The sequence below is a fragment of the Leopardus geoffroyi genome, chromosome C2 (assembly GCF_018350155.1).
Source record: "Leopardus geoffroyi isolate Oge1 chromosome C2, O.geoffroyi_Oge1_pat1.0, whole genome shotgun sequence".
NCBI lineage: Eukaryota > Metazoa > Chordata > Mammalia > Carnivora > Felidae > Leopardus > Leopardus geoffroyi.
In genome coordinates this window covers 27,085,425-27,102,324 of record NC_059333.1, presented here as the reverse complement: position 1 = coordinate 27,102,324, position 16,900 = coordinate 27,085,425, and the positions used below count along the sequence as shown (strand labels likewise).

The window sequence follows — 16,900 nt, the reverse complement described above, 5'->3', positions numbered from 1 at the left end:
CCAAATCCAAATCTCTTTTCAGCTTTCACTAGTTCATTGTGCAAAACCTAGTCGCTTCTTTAACAGCCATGCCTCCTTTCACTTTCAAAACTGTTACTGTGAAAACAACACCAACCAAAATGAACGCATAAATGCAAACTATGAAACCACATTATATGTCATATGAGTAGCCTTGGGTGGGGCTCTGTGAGTCTTCCAAGCCTTTAAAAAAAAATACTTTAAAAGGTTTTGCCCATTTTGACATTGTGTTTTGTTCTCGACCGTCTACCTTCATTCCCACCATCCAGCCAGATGATTCTCCTAGACAGCAGTTGTCTGATATTTCTCCTTTTGTGGTTGTTTTAGGGAAAAACTTAAAATGGATATGAGAAGTGAAGAAAGTGATCATAGGAGAAAATCATCTCAGGTAAAAACAAAAAACAAAAGAGCAATTAATATTTAATATTTTTAAAGAAAAAAATAAAACAATTTTGACTGTGTTTAGTGATAAGAATTCGTTTCATATTCTCTATGGATCTAGTTGTTGGAATTTTCATTGATGGCTTGAGAATTTATACTGTTACCTACCTTTGTGAAAAATTTTTGTCTGAGTTTATGATCAGTGTGCAGTTTGAGTCCCTTTGAATTCTGTATCTATATATCCATTCATGTAGCTATACATCCATTCATAGAACGGTTGAATAGAAAGTAATTTAGAAAAAGAAAATATATATTTTTTATTTGTCATACCATATAAAAGGAAGTGAAATCTGGGGGGAGGGAATAAAGTTGTGCTGTTTTCAAAAAATGATCTAAGATAATGAAACCAAAATATACATTCTTATAGTTATGATAAAACCCAAAACAAATGTTGCTTTTTATTTCACATCTAAATTTATTAATATATGTTGAGACATTTTTACTATAATTAAATGCATGATTGTTGATTTTTTACTGTGGTTTTTAATAAGTATGGCAATAATTAGAAAACAAATAATGGCAAAAATTATGTAGACCAAATCATCTATTTAAAGTTTAAGAAACACATTTCATTTATTTCAAAACATGCAAAAACACTAAGTAATTTTTATGTAGTGTTACTATTTTTCACAATGAAGATATAATTTAGAAATGCTAAATATTGTGGATATGAGTGATACGATTAATGACTGTACAACTTACAATTTTGTTGCTGTTGAGCTTAAAATCTTTTAAAAAACGTGAGTGTGGCTGGCTTTATGTTTATTCTTTGTGTGTTTGCTTATTGTCTGGTGGTTTAAAATTTTTTTAGTGACAATTTATTTTTGCCCAACCTGTTGACCAGGTAAGAGTTGTATGTAGCTATATAGTATGTTTAAGAATATCTTTTTTTGAAAAATAAATTTAAATATATTGTGTTGAAGAGGCAAGATATATTCTCTTTTATGCAATAGATCTGGAGTATAAATTTTAGTAGTAGTAACATTGCTAGTAGTAATAATGCTTGTTAGTATGTCATTAATTTTGGTTTTCTGATAATAGTTTATCCAAATATAGTTAATTTCAGTTTTAATCCAACTATAGACACATATGTATACATTTAATACTTTTCAATAACTTCCTGCATTCTCTGTCTAGTCAACAGAATCTTACTTGTTTTATGAGAAGGTTATAATGTTACCCATTCCTTAAAACCACTAACCGAGGTTTTATAAAAGAGTTAAAACAAGCACAGTCTGACTCTTACACAATTAGCTTAATAGTTAATTTGGTCTTAATTATAGGCTGGTAGTACTACATTCATGCCTCACAATTACATAATTCATACATGCATGTATATATCCTTTTTTTTCTTTTAAAACTCGTTATTAATTAGAACAGTCCAAATACAAAATATTCACTATTAAAACAAAAGTTATCTGTGAAAAATATTTCAATATACTAGTCTTCAAATTCTCATGTATAGAAACCTGTATTTAGTGTAGGATATTTATGAAGGCCTTTAACTGGGAATATGTATACTAAAAGCATTTTAGCATTTAAAATATTTATACTAAAGGATCGATATGATTATTTTCATTTAATTTCATCAGATATTTACAACAAATTCTGCATTAATAGGGAGCCCAAGTGAGATGTTGCCCATTGGCATAAACCCGTAGATCCGATCTTGTGGTGAAGTGGACTGCACAAGCTCGCTTCTATGGGTCTTTGTCAGTGTGGTAATCTAACAAAATGTTATAGACAAATGCCGTTAAATAAATTTTAGTCAAGCTCCTGTTAAATTTTAGTTGATTACTTTTGAAGAATTTATATTTTTCTTTGTTTCTCATGTATATATTAACCCTCATCTGTCTTTAGAGGCAGGCTTCAACTGTCGAACACTAGGAAGGGTTTATAACATAGCCATTTAAGTTTGAAGCCAAGTATAGTAAATTACTTAAGAAACTTGAATCTTTATAGCAGGGTTTGAAACATGGTCTGAATAGATCCTGTTCAGATACTTAAGTTCACATTATAGTGGTTAGTATACCTCATCGACTTCAATAAGGAAATTAAAGGTTATAACTGGGATTTATGTATTACTATTGAGCTGTTTTCTCTTGAAAAATGAAGTTGAATGCTATTTCTTTTTAATATTATTAATTACTGGGAGAACTATGCCAGGAGAGATGTCAGAGGACATTTTGTATGACCTGTGCTGGAAATCCAAGAGGTTAGGATAGTCCTAGGAGACACATAATTAAGTTCATTGGTGAAATGTTAGCGTATTATATCTACGTCCTTGCCAAGCCCTTAGGTGTATGGCCGCCATATTTGGAGGAGCTGACTGAAGATATGATAAGGAGTTTGAAGCAACATTGGAAGCTGTGTGCATCCGGGTTGAGGTAGTAGGTTGTATGGTTTAGAGTTACACCCTGGGAGTTAACTGTACAACCTTCTAGCTTTCCTTGGAGCACACTTGAGCCATCGAGGAATCCTTCACCACTTTAATCTGATCAAGCCAATTTCTGTGCAAGAAGGTAATGTGTCATGAGTATTTTGGATAATTAATTTGAGGCTTTATTACATTAAAATGATCTTTTCATCCCTAAATACTAGATTATTCCATTTGAATCTTCTTATAAAAATTGGCAAGATGGTATTTCTAATAGGTTGTTACTTTATGAGCGAACATTTTTAGGAACTGGTGAGCAGTGACTTAAACTGCATTGATATTGCAACTTTTCAGACAAAGATTCACAAAATTTGGCTCTTAATTTTGCAAAGGGATCATTGGTCTCTCTTTCTATTCTATTGGCTACTTAGACACTACAGTAAAACAAAAACAAAAATAAAAAAACAAGTCTGCTGGTATCAATGATCTAATAGCACGTTGTCTGAGTCTTTCTTATGACACATCACTTTCTCCCTTATATTATGGTTATCTATGTGCTTGTTTATTTTTTTCCCAGTATATACTAGACTGTAAGCCCCTTGAGGGCAAAGTCCATGCCTTATTTTTCATTGTATCCCCTACAGTGGTTTACACATAAGATCTAAATATTTATTGGATGAATGAATGGAGTATAAGATCTCACCCTGTGATGAGTTTCTACTGAATATTTGAATGAATTACAAAAATAGTCACAAATTTGAGTATTGTGTGTTGGTCCTGAAATTTGCCTAAATTTAATTCCCACACTGCTCTGCATCAGTTAATATACTTGCTTTTTTTTTTTTTTTACTGTGTTGAGTGTGCCCATTCATCCTAGACATACAATTTAAAATTTAGAATTACTTTATCCCTAGAATAAAAATAGAGCAGATTCATTTTTATTAATAATTTCATTATAGTTTATAACTCTAAATTTAGATTGTGTGTATTTCTTTTGAATTTTTAAATTCCTTGATTTCTAGATAAATAGTTTTTCTTTCAGCATCAATTTTACAAATCAGCTTTTTGTGTTTTGTATACTTCCCTTGTATTCTACCTTTTATTTTTGTACAGCTACATCTGTTGAATAAACCAGAAACAGCAATATCATAAGTATGTCAAGAAATTAATAATAATTATATGAAGTATAATAGAGGATTAGATCACACTTTTGTTTGAAGGGAAGGCACCTGTAATATTCTGTCTGTACAAAGCAAATGAGTCTCTTTGGAGTCCATTAAACTGTCATAAATTTTAGTGGCAATGAATGGTGTAACTTATATAGAGAAACTAGTTTATGTAGATCATCTTTCAGTCACAGAATTGAATAGTTGTAGATATTGGAACCTTAAACGCTATGTATGAAACATTGAATACATTAGAAAAGATTTTTAGATATCAATGTGTTAAGAACCCTAAGATACTGGCAATGTGGTGATAAGCTTCCTATAGAACACTTGCATCCAGAATATCTCAGAATCTAGAATTTGCCAACAATGGTGAAGAAGGAACTTTTGAATCACCAAAGGAAGAACACATGAGCCTTAGAAAGCTGAATACCAATAATTTCAAGCAAAGTTATTTGATTAGTACACAGAGGTTCAAGACTAGTATTCTTAAGGCTCCTGGATGGCTCAGTAGGTTGAGCATCTGACTCTTGATTTCAGCTCAGGTCATGATCCCAGGGTTGTGAGATTGAGCCCCACTCAGCATGGAGCCTGCTTAAGATTCTCTCCCTCTCCCTTTGCCTCTCGCTCTCTCTCTCAAATAAATAAATAAATAAATAAATAAATAAATAAATAAATACTAGTAGTTGCTAAGAAGGAAGAGTCTTTTTATTTTTTTATTTTTTTTTTAATTTTCTTTTTAATGTTTATTTATTTTTGAGACAGAGAGAGACAGAGCATGAATGGGGGAGGGGCAGAGAGAGAGGGAGACACAGAATCGGAAGCAGGCTCTAAGCTCTGAGCCATCAGCCCAGAGCCTGGGAAGAGTCTTTTTAAGGACCAATCAAAAGATAGTAAGCAAGAGGCAGGAGACATAGACAAGAGAGTGAGAAAGAGACAGAGGAAATGAAGAGATGAGAAGGAAAGTACTCCTAGCAAAGAAAAACAATGTTGTGCCTAATGGTAGCAGTTCTACACAAAAGTGTAAGAAGTAGACAACTGAGTGGTAAACAATTACATCTTTGTAAATAGTGTAGCCCTTGAGAGCCTGGAGTTCCTTTTGCACACACGTGTGTGTGTGTGTGTGTGTGTGTGTGTGTGTGTGTATCCCAACACTCTTGTGTATAGCTTTGAAGACCAAGTCAGCATCTTTGATGGGCCAAGTAGAATACTATTGTCCAGAAATGCCTGTTTCCACGTGTTGCAACAGAGTTAAGTGTATCACAGAAGTCAACTGTGGTGTACAGTGATAATCTTCTGAAAATACCATGTCAAATGCATAGAATTGTGGTCTCTTATCTACCTTATCTAAAGTGAACTGTTATCATGAGAGAACAGTTTAAAACTTACAATGAGGGGCGCCTGGGTGGCGCAGCCGGTTAAGCGTCCAACTTCAGCCAGGTCACGATCTCGCGGTCCGTGAGTTCGAGCCCCGCGTCGGGCTCTGGGCTGATGGCTCAGAGCCTGGAGCCTGTTTCCGATTCTGTGTCTCCCTCTCTCTCTGCCCCTCCCCCGTTCATGCTCTGTCTCTCTCTCTCCCAAAAATAAATAAACGTTGAAAAAAAAATTAAAAAAAATAAAATAAAACTTACAATGACATAGCTGTGATCAAAAGTGTTAGTCATACAGAAGTCATAATAATTCTGAAAGGCAGAGGATATGATTAGCATAAATGAAGAAAATAAAAACTCTTCTGTAGGGTGAGAATACTACATGGGGATGCTTTCACTAGTGATTAATTATGAATTTGCTCTTCCAACTATGGAGGTTATTTAGCTTACTATAGTTTTATAAAAAAAATTATGGATGACAAATACACAGATTGATAAGATTATTTCAAAGAAGCCAAGATTCAGGACCACTGCTGGTGTCAAATATCTAGGAATAGTTCAATTATGCCCAATAAACCATGGGGAAATATTGTACATTTAGAGAGTTAGAATTCAGTGAGGGAACAACTGTGTAGATTGAATAATTCCTGTAAGAATTTTAAGTGGTCAAGTTTTACTATGTAGCAGGATTTCCATATTTGGTAACAAAAGAAGTATGAAAATTCAGGAAACAATTAAATATTGGCAAATTTCACTTAACCACTATCACTCTTGATATTTTGAGACTTTTTGTTCAGAGTAGCTGATTTTGTTTAGATGCTTTGTGGAGTGAGGCAGGAGGAGTTGGAACTGGAAGCATGGAATCAGGGAGGGAGAAAGGAAGGAAAAGGAAAACCAACTGCAAATCAGTCAATTGGACCATGCTAGAAAAGTCTAATTTAGTTTATAACACCAGTTCATGTTAATACTCTTATATTGCTTGTTATTATTAGTTCAGTGAACTATGAGGGAATCAGATAAATTACTTGGCAGTTGAACTGAGCCTTTTTGAAAACAATCCAGAAGTCCATGAACTATGCTATTAGAATAAATGAGTCTCTTTCTGTAAATAATTATTCTGTTTCTCTTATTCCCTATTATCAAGTGCTGACTCATGAGCATAGGTGATTCCCTAAGATTCCCCAAAAGATGTGATACGAAATTCTGCCACCCTGAACCTTACTTTGTACCCATGCCTGGATTCTCTTCCACAGAATGTAGGAATAATTCTTGAAGTCACTAATGATATCCTCTGCCTTTCAGAATTATTATGACTTCTGCATGACTAACATTGATCTTGGGGAGCACTGATACCTCCCTAAAAGACCTGTGAGGAATGCCTGTGAAAGACCATGAGGTGAAGGATCTGACATACCGAGAGAGCATTCATCTCTTACTTGTTTACTAATTGCTACCATCCACTACCGTTTCCAAACAAACCTGCTCCATGTTAACATCATGTTCTTCAAGATTAGTGGATATCACTTCTTCATCCCCAAGTCTTTACTCTTTCTCTAAGGACTTTCTCAATTTCAAATTCTGATAGCCATTGAAACTATTTTTTCCCACAGAGCTTTTTCTAACTTCCATTAGCAGTAAGTCCAAGTGTCCAAGTGGACTGTGACTTCCTAGCACTGTATATACTTTTTTTTTAATTGTTGGATTGGGTTGAACTGTAGATCATTTATAAGCAATGGTGAGAAACTATACACACCTTAAAATAAACTATGCTTCAGCGGTAAAGTCCTATGTTATCTGAGATATTTCTAGACTCTTCAGAATATATCATTATGGGATAAGGGTTTTTTTTTTAAACACAGTCTATAACGTTCAGTTAAGCCTGTGATATACTATTTGAAGGTGATTTATGAAATTAGCTACTCTCTATTATTTATACTAAACCTAAGCCCCTTGTGTACAGAAATAGCTGTCTTTTCCAAACTCACAACTCCCTACCCTAGGGCTCTGCATATATGATGAAATCTTTGGTGAATGAACAAAACATTTTTAAGTGAAACAAAAACATTATGTGATACATTAGGGTAATTCTATATTTAAGTATACTTCTTCAAGATTTTAAAGTTTAGAATTTAAGAGAAATTAGAAATATCATATTTAACTTTGGACAAGTCTACTGGAGGGTAGTTCTTGATTTTTAAGTCGGCATTGTCTTGTGTGTGCCTTCATTTGTGACTTCTTTCTACTCCATGTGGAATGTGTGAGTTAAATAAACTACCCATGTCTCTCTCCTGTCTCTGATCCCTCTTAAATCCTCTTCTGTTTCTCTTCATTCTGGACTCCTGGAACTCTTACTTAACCCTAATCATATTCAACCTCGTTTTTCCCATTACATTTTGTAGGTTTAGGTATGATCAGTGACGTTAGTTTGTAAGCTGTATAATTCATGCATTACATTTACTTAGTAAGAACTTAAGTAGTACTTGATTGAAATTAAAAATTAAATCTAGATTTATAAGTGGTAAGAACCTTAGAGATCAATAACCCATTTTCCAGATAACGAAACTGAATGTTCAATGATTTTTGTCAGAACCAATCCACTAGTAATGGACACAGCCTAAATTTTTATCTAGGTCAATGATCTATGCAAGAAGATGTATTTTATGTATGCTATCAATATATTTTTAGGTAGTATCATTAAACAAATTGTAATTGATTGAAATAAGATGATAAAGTTTTATTTTTAAAAGACTACAAATAACACAATAATTTATCTGCACACTCAAATATGATAGATATAATTAATATCATTTAAAATGAACTCTGTATCCATTTCATTTTTTCTTTTCAAGTAGAAATGCACTCTTACTATGGAGGCATAGAGAAAATTTTATCTACTTTCTAGTCCACTATGGTAATTCCCCTCCTTCCAGAACCCTTCTCTAGGGGAGAGGAGTATGGCCTAGCAGTTAGTGATATATCCTAAGTAAAAAGGGAAGAAACTGTGAATTGGTTAACCTGTTAGTATTATGTTGCTTGGAAGAATGAAAGTTAATATGAAATGGTAGCCATAACTAAGCTCAACTTCAGAGCTCAATTGCTTGTATCCTCCCCAAGATATACAAGATAGCATTATGTAAAACACTTTTACCAGGGATCATGAACTTGAATAGCTTCAGGGTCTAGGCAATATAGTAAGCCAGACTTGAAGACAAGAGGATGTAACAGGGACTGTAGTAGACCAAAGATACCGTCACTCTCAAGGTATTTCAAAATGACTTCATCAGTCATTTGGCTCCCAAGGGCAGCCATTTTTCCATCTCCTACATGAAAATATCACACAGTAAAGCAAAATTGCAATAAATCTTCCTCTTTAATAAACCTAGAAGCATCTTTTCTTACAGTTGACCTAGATAATTGGGAGTATCTATGATACTCTATGCCGATGCTATTATTTCAAATAGAGATGTCTGATCCATGATAGTCTAAATATTTCCTTGAATTTAATGGACTAATGGAAAATATTTACTGATCAAGCAACAACTATCAATTGCAATATTTGTTTGATGCTGTTTTAATGAAAGAAAGGTAGTGGTAGTGATTATAGTAGTCCCAGTAGTACTATATAGTTTTAGGTTTCCCTTTGTCTCTGAATCTCAATGTGCAAAACAATGAAATCCTGATACTTTTTATTTCTCAAATAATTGATACTGTAAATAGATGGATAGATAACCTTTTGAAGTCAGAAAAAAATCAAAAGGTTAAATAGAGTGAACACAATTAAAGTGTTCAAGGGTTTTCATCTCCGTATGATGTCTTAGATTAGGGCAACTGAGTAGAGCTCAAGAATAAAGTAACTGGTGGTGTTGTTAATTGTATTTTATTGTGTGATAATTAAAAGACCAGTTATGCATACATCTGGAATTAGATCAGGTTCCTGTCCATAAATTTTTCAATATAATTTAATCCAATGAACTTAAATGTGGCAAATAGAAATGACACAACCAATTATGAAAACACTGAGTTTGTAGTAATGAAGAAGACTCATGTTTGCAGTGTTGCTGTGTGTAGTAGAAACCTTCCTATTAAATACAATTAGGATTAGCCGTTGATACCATGAAGATTTTTGAGAAATGGATCTTAAAAACTAACACATACATACAATACACATTTTGTTTAAATTTGAAAGCTTGATTGTATATTTGCCAGTATTTTTACGCAAGCCAAGAACTACTCTTGAGTTTGGTTACTGATTACAGATCTTAGTGACTTTTTTTTTTTTTTTTGTAAATCCCTTAATGCATCATCTGTGATTTCTAATTTCTATTGTTCCTCAGATGTCTTTAAGCGCACATCTAATGCCAAGAAATCTAACAGCAGAATACTACTTTCTTTATGATTGTTTCCAATCTTTTAACATTGTCTTACCTACATCCAACTCGCTAGCATTTTTTTAAATATGATCATATCTTATAAAGTCTTTCCAAAATGTTAAGGTTTAGAAAACCCTTCATTCTTTTCTCACTCATCTTTAAATTGGTTTATATACTATTTAACTAAATGATACAATTTCACATTAACCTAACTGGCATAAACTGGTTTGGGAACAAACATAACAGATTTCTGGCAAGCATACAAATCACTTGATGGGAGCAGAAATACTTGAGTGCTCTAGAACTTTCTGAGGTGATGGAAATGTTCTCTACGTTGTCCAAAACAGTAACCATTAGCCACATGAAGCTGTTGTGCACTTGAAAGATGTCTAATGTGACTGAAGAAGTGAATTTGAGTTTAGTTAATTAAAATTTAAATAGCTACATGTGGATAGTAGCTAATGTATTGGACAGTGCAGTTCTGGAAAGGATCACACTTGCATTTAGCATGCTGGAGCATTTAGCATCTGTTGAAAATGTCAGCTAATCTGTGAAGTGGTAAGTGATTACAAGTATTTCCTCGGTAGCTGAATTAAGATTTAGGGGAAGAATAACTTGGGAAACTCTAATTGATTTGGATTTCATTTTTGTTTTATTGTTTTTTATTTGTTTATTTTGTTCCTATTTGGGTATAGATTTAATTTGATGGGATTTTAAAAATTTATGCAAATAAAGGCCGCCAAAACATTTGAAACTACAGAGGTTTGCAACTCTTTCTGAAGCATTCAGTCAACACAAACCTAATTAGAAAGCAAATGGCATTATTGCAGTAGCAAAACAAAAACAAAAATGTGTTCTTACTTTAGGATCATGGATCCATAAGAGACATAGAATGAACTTGTTGAGTCTCTGGGGTCTTTGAAAAAATGTATAATACTTTAAAGGTATGTAGGTGTGTTTATTTTTCTGAGGAAGAAGTCCCAGCTCTTCTCAGATTATCCTAGCAGTCCATGATTTCCTGAAAAAGTTAAGAATAACTTCAGGAGGTTGCTGTTTAATGCTTTTTGAGGGACCAGAAGTTAATTAAGTAGTAAATACATAGAATCGAAAGCCTTTTTCTTACAAACATCGTAAATCTGTCTTCCTATCCATCCATCCACATACATATTTCAAATTATATAGTTTATACGTGTAATTAAATATGTAAAATTCTAATTAAACATTGCACAATATATAATTTATATGTATTTTAATTAATATTATATGTATAATTTAATTAATTGGCTAAACCTGTGGAACATAGTTAAGAAAGAGAATAGCGTAATTCTTTGGAAGGATTGAATAAAATTAGATGGCTAAAATCACTGTCATATGAAATGTGAATATTCAACTGTGAATTATTGGAAAAATCATAAAAATATAGATTAGACCATCAGTTTATTATATCAGTGTGTTTGCAAATTTTCTGCTTATGAGTGATTGGGTCCATTAAAGCAGTATAATTTATGAAACACAAAAAGACTGTCACCAGACCTATACTCAATAAAAGGACATGAAAATATGGGGAAAAGTAGAAAATTGAACTTTATGTGTTTTAAGAAAAATTAAGGTATTTATGTTTAACGTGTCCCTTTCTGACTAGTATTTTTGTTTAGTCCGTCAACTACTGGTCCAAACACATCAGGTAGGATGGACTCTACTATAACAGTATTAGTCCTGTTTTTCTTTTTTAATGTTTGTTTTTATTTATGTTGAGAGAGAGAGGGAGAGCAGAAGACGGGCAGAGAGAGACGGAGAGAGAGAATCCCAAGCAGGTTCCGAGCCGTCGGTGCAGAGCCCCATGTGGGGCTGGAACCCATGAACTGTGAGATCATGGCCTGAGTCAAAACCAAGATTCAGGCGCTCAACCGACTGAGTCACCCAGGCTTGCCTGGGGTTACTCCTCTTTCAGAAGTGAGAAAAAAGTCAGGGGGTTATGTAATGTCCTACAACCACATAAACGGTAAATCCTGGGACTGAGATGCATCTTACACCAAAGGAGTTGATTTCAACTACTTTGTTGTGATGCCTCCCACAAGAGACTCAGCAATTTGAAAGCAGTAGGTATCCACAGTAAAATTTGAAAGTAAGATTTGCTCTACTTCTTCTGAAATGAAAGTACAGCCTCATTTGTTGAGCTGGCCAGCCCTTTTTGTGCTTCCAGAGATTTTCCGGCCCACTGTTTCTTTCAGTTTAGAGATCCACACAACAAAAGTTTCATGGGCTCTTTTCTGTTTGATTTTTTTCAAACATTGAATAGCATAAGGTTGCCAGACCTACCTAAAAACAGCAAATATATTTATTTCTAATGGAAATTTATCAGCTCAGTGTGGTTAAATGTTTATTTAATGGCTAAGAGAAACATTGAACAGCATCTCGCTATTACGTAAATGATTACTTCTGTTTTTAAAGTATTTCAAAAATGGGAGTACGATAGGGGCACCTGGGTGTCTCAGTCAGTTAAGCGTCCAACTCTTGGTTTGGGCTCAGGTCATGATCTCAAGGTTCGTGGGTTCGTGGGTTCTGTGCTGGCAGTGCAGAGCCTGCTTGGGATTCTCTCTCTCTCTCCTTGCCCCTCCACCACTTACAGGCTTGCTCGCTGTCTCAAAATAAATAAACTTTAAAAATGGGAGTACAGTAAACCTTAAGTATTATTTGAGATTAGCTGATTAATATTTGGGAAGTATCTAACATTGTTCCTTACATAATCTAGGGATTTAAGAAGACCTCCTTTTTCCGTCTCCCTCCACTAAAAATATTAGCTTGACACTTGCTTATTATTCCCTGACTTTCTCTGAGTTTTAAGACCTCTTAGAACAGTGGTTCTCAAATTTGTATCTCTTGAGGACCCGAAGGGGGAAAGGAATGGAGGGCGGGAAGTGGGTGTAGTTTGAAAAAGTTCTCAGCATTATTCATATTTTCCATCTGCATAGGCACCCATTCCAATAGGCACCCGTTATGCGGTCTGATTTCAGAGGCCTCAGAAAGGTCACCCCTGCTCTGAAATAGCTTGGTCTTTCATTCCACGTTAAACTTACAGCACAGTCATTGACTATTCCCCACTCCCCAGTAATAAAGGAATTAAACTCCGGCCCTAGAGTCACACACACCTGAATTTATAACAAGTCTTGAGTCAACAACTACTACAAAAACAGAGCTTTTCATCAGTGCTTTACGATCTTCATCTGTAAAGTGAAAATTATGATACCAGTACTGCAAGATTTTTGTGAAGATTAAAAGATTATATGTATATGGCATTTAGCAAGCATGGGACCTAGCAGATAATAGGAGTGGAAAGAATATAATTATTATGACCATCATTGCCTTCTAAAACTGTACAGTGTATTGTTTATTTATTAAAAGTCCCACAAGTCCAGAGCTGTGGAATTTACCTGAGCAGAGCCAACCACAGGAAACACTGGGAGGTGGTTATTTTCTCTAAGACCTCTCCTTAGATTCTTGATCATCCTGGCTTTGCTGCCAAGATTTGTTTTGAATACGTCACATTTCAAATATTCTCATTGTCAGGCATGATAGTGAAGAAGTCTCACCTTTTCCTTCTGAAATTACAGTTCCTCTACATATGTCTGAAGTTAATTCTTTTCCTATTTGTACAATTCATATTTTTGTAAACATGAGCAATTTATCACTACTGTGTATATACAAATAAAGTGAAGTGATAATTTGCTTAAGAGCCTTTTCCCATCTGTAAAATAAGAGTAATAATCCCTGCTTGTTGCATTTCTCCAGTGCAAAATGTTGAAAAAGTAAAATATATAATGAAAAAAGCCTCAGCTTTTTAATAGAAATATGAAATTAAGCCATTTAAAATATAAAATATTAAATTAATTTATATATAAAATAAATAAAATTAATTTGTGGGTGTGGATATATACATATGTAAATATATATATATAATAGAAAATTAACTCATTTAAACTTTTCTCTAGGAAATTTTATAAATAGACCCCCAGGGGAGGAGAAATATCAAAGTATTCTTAACCTGTTCCTCCCCCAAGAAGAGGATCTCTCTCTCTCTTTCTCCCTCTCTCCCTCTCTCTAAATCTCTTCAGTACCTCTGTCTTTCTCTTTGTCTCTATTGCTGTGACTCTCTGTGTCCTTCTCTCAGTCTCTTTGGTACCTCTGCCTTTCTGTCTCTCTTACTGTGACTGTCTCTCTCTGTCTCTCTCCTTTTTCTTCCCTTCTCTCTTTTGTGTAGGTAGGTCCTGCTTATATTTTTATTGCTTAATTCTCTGCAAATGTCTGTTTCCATCACTACATATAAATTACTTCTTTTAGTATCTAGCCAAATGCCAAAAGTAAGAACATTATATTCACTAGATAAATGAATGATTTATTGAATTAATTAAATCAATGAGAGCAGCTAGAAATGTAGACTTTCTAGTTCATATGACACTGGAAGGTATTAACTATAGTATAATTAAAACATTCATTGTTGGCCAATCTTGGTCATCATCTTGTTCAGGTGATGCCATTGGAAGCTAAGTTAGTCCTGTAATTTCGTCCTAACACATTCCTTTCTTATGAAGCCAATCATTTCTGTCTGAGCTAGTGAATACACACCATGCCTGTGCGATAAAAATGATTACATTAAATATTTCTCAACAGAAAATTGGGTGGATCTCTATGTTTCATGATTAAGTTATTTTTGTTTTTTTAAACTACAGAAACTAAATTCGGTCTCCCATGTTAGTTTAGTGAAAGCATTTTCAGTAATTTTATTGTAACTTTTTGTCTTTCTAGGTAATCAACAGCAGGAGTCTTTTTATTTTTTAATATTTTGGTGGGAAAGGAAAGGTTGCTTTATTCGGGAAGCTGGCAACCTGGGATGATGGTTCTCAGAGACCATCTTCTAGATAGGAGGTAACTGCACTGGGTTCAAAAGTTTGTGAAGTTTTGAACTTGATTCTCTTTCCCTCTTTTCAGCAGGCTGAACACAATTCTTTGTCAGGGTATTGGATATTTTCCCAAAGCAGGTTTCTTCCAGAGAGGAAGCAACATAAGCATCTGAAGTTCAATTGTGCAAGGCATCTGGGGCCTGACACCCATTAGCCAGGGTTCTGATCCTGTCCCACAAATCTACAGACAGGCCACATCACATTCCTGGGTCCTGGAGGAAGGCCTGAATACCCTCCAAGAAATAGCATCTTTACCTACTTGGCCCTAAGTAGGTGGCAGAGATTTCAGGAGCTGAGATGGTGAACTTGCCCATTTTAAAATGCTGATTATCTTACTGATGGCTTTGAAAGTACTGTGGCCTTCACACTAGGTCTCCTCAGATTTGATGGATAGTTGTTGGGTACAGGGAAGGTAGACCTTCACTTAGATAGTTTCATTATAAAACATAGGCCTTAGAGATAGGGAGCAAATAAAAATATGGGATGCTCAATTAAATTTGAATTTTAGGTACATAATGAGTAATTGTTTTAGTATCACTAGGTCTGGCAGCTCATGCTGTTTTCATTGTTTATCTGAAGAAGCATTATTTTTATTTGGCAATTCTTTTTTAGATAGCATTTTCCAAAATAAAGTGTCACATACCATTGTCATATATACTTGCACTCTCATTAAATAAGGGGAGTAGTGCCAGCTAGTAAAGAAATAAGAATGAGATTTAAGATATGCCAGGGAAAAGCATACAAAATTAATATGATAACTTATGTTAAAATAATAGAAAGTTGGAAATAATTTTTTTTCTTCGAAATGGTAAAGTCAAGTAAAAAAAGTATGAGGCTATATTACCTCACGTGATTAAACAAAGCAGTTTAGCAAATGACGTTGAACAAGCAGGAACCAGTCAACAGCATCAGCAATAAAATTCAGGGAACTAAAATTTTGTTATAATGTCAAAGCCGCATTACCTGGTGCATTCTCTGATGCTCTAAGTGGCCTTTGCATTAATTATGACAGAATTTGGGGTTGTTGTGGGGTTTCTTTGTTTGTTTGTTTGTTGAGAGTTCTGGAGGGAGAATCTCCCAAAAGACGAACACTCCGGTTAAAGCACTTTCACTTCTGAGTTAATGTAAATCCTCCCTTGCTTTGCACAGGATCTATTGTGTCAGTCCCTTTAACTTTTGCAGCCTCAGTTGCTATGACAAGATAAATCTCACACAGATAACCTATACTGGGTCTGTGTTCGTCTTATACTCGGTGAATATTTGACATGGTGCCTTAGCAGTCAGTGACACTGACTCCCTCACTATGTTTGTCCATGTCACATCACTGTCTCCCCCAGCCAAACCCGCTCCTTCCTGACCATCCCCACTGCCCCCACCCAGCTCAGCAGCTCCCACGCTTTCCAGTTTTGCTCAAAACCCCCATGGGAGCCAAGCTGCCCGGCTGGGTCTTCTCCCCACACTCATCAACACCAAGTTCCTTCCTGTTCTTGTGGCTTTGGGCAGAGAATCACAGACCTGGAGACTTTCGATGTCACCCATCAAGTCCCACCAGGCACACATATGCTTGTCCACGTGCTCACACACCATGAATCTTTTCATTTAATGAGGCAATTTGTCCTGTCATCTTGGCCCCACTTCCTTTATTTTATACAGAAGGACACGAGCACATAAAGATCAAGAGATTGTTTTCAAAGTCACGGAGTCACTTACAAGTCAAGGCTGGAACCCTGATACCTTCATTAAATCAATCTTTTCAGAGACTTAAGTTTTTCCTCTGTCTTATAGGATCATATGACCAGAGAATAATGTCTTTGTGAAAAGTAAATGAGAACTTAAAGTCTCTAGCCAAACTGTTTATTGTGGGCTTTCAGAAAATGTGTTTTCTCTCTGCCTTTTCACTAAACTGTTAGACAATTTATTAGAATTTATTAATAACAGTTATTAAGAGACTTTGCTTTGGTTGCTAAGAATTCCATTCATTCACAGATCTCTGCCTAGCCTGCTTTTTGACCCTGACAAGTTTATTTAATCTTTCTGTTTCTAGACATAGTTCTTGGCTGTACAGTAATGTTCTGTGATTATATGATTCTATAATTTTTCTGTTTTAAAGTTTGAGTCATTAATTAGCATGTATTTGTAACTCAGTAGGTATTTTCAAATGAATAAATATGTGAGTAAATGGCAGTATCCAATGTTGTTA

The 16,900-nt window shown here is 34.7% G+C and overlaps 1 long non-coding RNA gene across 1 annotated transcript in view; it reads left to right on the top strand.

Moving 5' to 3' along the window:
- LOC123610698 overlaps positions 1-16,900 on the top strand; it is a 392,464-nt gene that overhangs the window by 305,128 nt on the left and 70,436 nt on the right. The window contains exon 5 of the long non-coding RNA XR_006718253.1: positions 346-406. This is a non-coding gene — a long non-coding RNA (uncharacterized LOC123610698). The remainder of the gene's footprint in view (positions 1-345; positions 407-16,900) is intronic.